Below are 4,816 nucleotides of genomic sequence, written 5' to 3'. Positions count from 1 at the left end.
CCGCACCCGGTAAGCAAGCTGCCGGGAAGAAGCCAAAGAATGGACCCAAGCCCGAGACTGAGTGTTTTTATTGCAAGGGAAGTGGTCACTGGAAGCGGAACTGCCCCAAATACTTAGCGGACAAGAAGGCCGGCAACACTAAAGGTATATGTGATATACATGTAATTGATGTGTACCTTACCAGTGCTCGTAGTAGCTCCTGGGTATTTGATACCAGTGCGGTTGCTCACATTTGTAACTCAAAGCAGGAGCTGCGGAATAAGCGGAGACTGGCGAAGGATGAGGTGACGATGCGCGTCGGGAGTGGTTCCAAGGTCGATGTGATCGCCGTCGGCACGCTGCCTCTACATTTACCTATGGGATTAGTTTTAAACCTAAATAATTGTTATTTAGTGCCAGCTTTGAGCATGAAGATTGTATCAGGATCTCGTTTAATTCGAGATGGCTACTCATTTAAATCCAAGAATAATGGTTGTTCTATTTATATGAGAGATATGTTTTATGGTCATGCTCCGCTGGTGAATGGTTTATTCTTAATGAATCTCGAGCGTAATGTTACACATATTCATAGTGTGAATACCAAAAGATGTAAGGTTGATAATGATAGTCCCACATACTTGTGGCACTGCCGCCTTGGACACATAGGTGTCAAACACATGAAGAAGCTCCATGCAGATGGACTTTTGGAGTCTCTTGATTACGAATCATTTGACACGTGCGAACCATGCCTCATGGGTAAAATGACCAAGACTCCATTCTCAGGAACAATGGAGCAAGCAACCAACTTATTGGAAATCATACATACTGATGTGTGCGGTCCAATGAGTGTTGGGGCTCGCAGTGGCTATCGTTATGTTCTCACCCTCACTGATGACTTGAGTAGATATGGGTATGTCTACTTAATGAAACACAAGTCTGAGACCTTTGAAAGGTTCAAAGAATTTCAGAATGAGGTTGAGAATCAATGTGACAAGAAAATCAAGTTCTTGCGATCAGATCATGGGGGAGAATACTTGAGTCACGAATTTGGCACACACTTAAGGAAATGTGGAATAGTTTCACAACTCACGCCGCCTGGAACACCTCAGCGTAATGGTGTGTGTCGGTGTCAAAACTGGCGGATCTCGGGTAGGGGGTCCCGAACTATGCGTCTAGGCTGGATGGTAACAGGAGGCAAGGGACACGAAGTTTTACCCAGGTTCGGGCCCTCTCGATGGAGGTAAAACCCTACGTCCTGCTTGATTAATATTGATGATATGGGTAGTACAAGAGTAGATCTACCACGAGATCAGAGAGGCTAAACCCTAGAAGCTAGCCTATGGTATGATTGTTGATGTGTATGTTGTCCTACGGACTAAAACCCTCCGGTTTATATAGACACCGGATAGGGTTAGGGTTACATAGAGTCGGTTACAATGGTAGGAGATCTGAATATCCGTATAGCCAAGCTTGCCTTCCACGCCAAGGAAAGTCCCTTCCGGACACGGGACGAAGTCTTCAATCTTGTATCTTCATAGTCCTGGAGTCCGGCTGAAGGTATAGTCCGGCCATCCGGACACCCCCTAATCCAGGACTCCCTCAGTAGCCCCCGAACCAGGCTTCAATGACGATGAGTCCGGCGCGCAGATTGTCTTTGGCATTGCAAGGCGGGTTCTCCTCCAAATTCCATGTACCTGTTGAATAAAGTCCGGTTTGTTGTAGATGTTGCGCTCCTTGGCTTCTGCGCCCAATAATGGCCGCTCCCCACGTGTCAAACGAATATGAAAGGTCTGACTGTTTTTACATTCACACCCCTAGCCGCGTAAACAAGCTGACCTATTTAAGGAGACGAGGATTTAGATCCAAACCACACCTTCCCCCTTCGTGAGTGTTCATCAGAGCGCATTCGACAAAGATCCATTCCACCATGGCCAGCCGTCGCGACTCCTCCTCCCGCCCTTCCAGCCCTAAGCCTGGATATTGGGAAAGATGCTCCATCCCGCATAGCGAGTTAGTGACGCTCCAGACTAAGGGATTTCTCCCCCCGGCCTATATGATCCCGGTTCGAGCCGGTCTTGCCGTCTATAACGGCAGAGAGCAAGCGGAGAGCACCCCTAATCCCTCCAAAGGAGAGCGGGTGTGCCTTGTCCCTTATTTAATAAGGGGGCTCAGATTTCCAATCCATCCATTTCTCCGGGGGCTGCTGGAGTTCTACGGCCTCCAGCTACATCATCTCACGCCTGCCTCAGTATTGCATATCGCGGGCTTTGTAGCCCTCTGCGAGCTGTTCTTGGGTGTTGAAGCTCATTTCGGACTGTGGAGGGAGCTATTTTGCCTCGTGCCCCGTTCCAAGAAGGGGTCTATGTGTCAAGTGGGCGGAGCCGAAGTATGGCGCATCACCGGGACCGGCTCTCTGTCCGGAACCCCAAAGAAGGCGTCTGAAGACTGGCCCTCGGAATGGTTTTACATAGAAGACGTCCCGCTGCCGGATCCTGTCCGGATCGGCCTCCCTGAATTCAACAATGCTCCCTTAAAGAAGCGCCTAAGCTGGCGCCCACGGAGCCCTCAGAGGGAAAGTGACAGGGACGTTGTTTACCTAATGGGCCGGATAAGATTGTTAGCTCATTCCGGACTAACCACGATCGGGGTCATGGCCGCATGCATCATGCGAGGGGTGCAGCCGCTACAGTATAGAGGCCACCCCATGTGGGATTTCAACGGGGAGGACGACACCACCCGCTACGATCGTAAGGGGCCAGATTCGGCTGCGGCTCTAATAAAGACCTTGTCCGCTTTGTACAAGGGAGAAGAGGAGGATTTTCTCCGCGTAGACCCAAAGGGTGGATTTTCCATGTACAATCCTCCAAGCTGGGTGAGCGATCACATCTTGCCCATCCGTTTTATATCCCCATTGTTAAATATTTAATCTTAGTGATTTCGACGCAGGAACTGCGCCAGGCTGTTAAAGAAATAAACAGCCCTCCTCCACAACCCGAGGACCCAGGACGGTCCCTCGACTCGGACTCGCAAGAGGATCCAGAGCTTTCAGTGGATCTGATTGATGGAGTGTTCCATCAATTGAGCAAGGACAACACCCTGGTGGCCATTACGGCCGATTATCCAGGGCTAATCCCGGCCTCCCAGAAATGGGAGGCCGAACCCGCGGCGACAAGCCAACGAGGGGCTGTAGGGCCCCATGGGCAGAAAAGAGGTGCAGTCGGGATCGGGGCGTCAGCGCAAAGGTATGGCGCACCCCCTTATCCCAGGTGTCGTACCTTCAGGGCATATTAACACTTGTGCCCTCTTCAGGACAAAGAGACCTCGTCGAACTATATTCAGAGAGACCGCCAATCGCGCCTCCGCCAGCCAGGCTCCAAAGCCTGGCCCAGAAGCGGGGCCGAACACAAGGCGCGCACCGGACGCTCCTCTGACGGAGGATGTGGACAGGTTGTCTAACACCAACTCTGAGGTGGAGAGTGCCATGAACCACAGGCGTCGCTGGACAATTCTTCATGACGCTTGTTTCTCCCAAGAGGCGTTAGATGCCTTTAAGTCGGGAGATGCGTACCTCCGTGCCGCTCAAAATGGTCTAACCAGAGCCACAGAGCGATATGTAAAAGACATACGGGTAAGAAAATTTTGATAATTTATATATATACCAGTAGCCCCCGAGACTTGAAATAGTTAAAATAACTGATTTAAGGATCATTTGTTATGCAGGTTCTTACAGAAAAGAATTCCCTACTGCCCAAGGAGCTGGAAGAGTGCAAAGCCCAACTTGAGGCCGCACTAGCCGCGGCAGGGGAGCCTAAGGAGGCCCCCTCTGGTAATATACACTTCGAAAGATAAGTATTTTGCGAAGCACGGCTTTGGTGCGAATCTGACAAATGAAATTGCAGATGGCACCGGATTGGATCCGGAAAGGCAACACCTCCTACGCCAGCTAAAGGCTGGTGAGAGGGTGCTGTTAATGGTGATGGGGGAGAAGAACGATCTCCGAGATGCCAACACCAAGCTGGGCGTCGAGCTGAAAGATGTTCGTGCCCAGCTGTCAGACTCCGTGAAGGAGAATCAGCGGCTTCGGCGCGGCATATTTAGTAAGTGCTTGAACGAACCTTTTGAAAGAAAGTTCGGCGGGGAAGTCGACTAACAGAGCAATGTCTGTAGGTGTGCTGACAGGCCGTCCTGCGGGTGACCTTCTTCCCGAGCTCTCGCAACTGCTCGATCGAGTTCGGCAGGCGATGTGAGGCGTCGCCCAGGCCCTGTGGCCATCCATCTCCATGCCCAAAGGTCTTGGAGAGCTTGCGGAGAAGCTAAAAGGAGCACGGCGGCGCTTCTGATTGTGGAAGATATCAGTCTGCCGTCAAGGCGCTAGGGAGGCCTGGGCCATGGTGAAGACGTGGTACGCAAAGGCTGACCCCAACCACATGGCCGAGGTTGGTCCTATAGGGCCCGATGGGAAGGAGATCCCTGTAAGCTTAGTATACGGCCAAGTAGAGTTGGCCGCAAAGTATTCCCAGCAGGACTGTAAATTAGACAGCCTGTTAGATGGTATTGAAGAGGAATACGATCAGTCAAAATGACTATGTAATTTAGTTGACATTTATAATGCCTTCTAGCCGGATTGTAGATCATTTGTCATGGCCGACCTTTTCGCTTCAGCCTCAGGACCTGACGGTCCGGAGTGTGTCCGAATTCCCATGTGGTTATATAGGAACCGGGGAATGCATGGAGACCAGGCGTAGGGGTCATTAGTGCGTGAACAGACAAGTGCACGACTAGTTATGTTATATTACATGGTTAGTAAGAAACATCTTCCAGGGAGAATAATTCTGTT

This window comes from Triticum urartu, chromosome 2 (genome assembly GCF_003073215.2).
Source record: "Triticum urartu cultivar G1812 chromosome 2, Tu2.1, whole genome shotgun sequence".
NCBI classification, from domain to species: Eukaryota; Viridiplantae; Streptophyta; class Magnoliopsida; order Poales; family Poaceae; genus Triticum; species Triticum urartu.
This window is presented reverse-complemented; position numbering follows the sequence as displayed.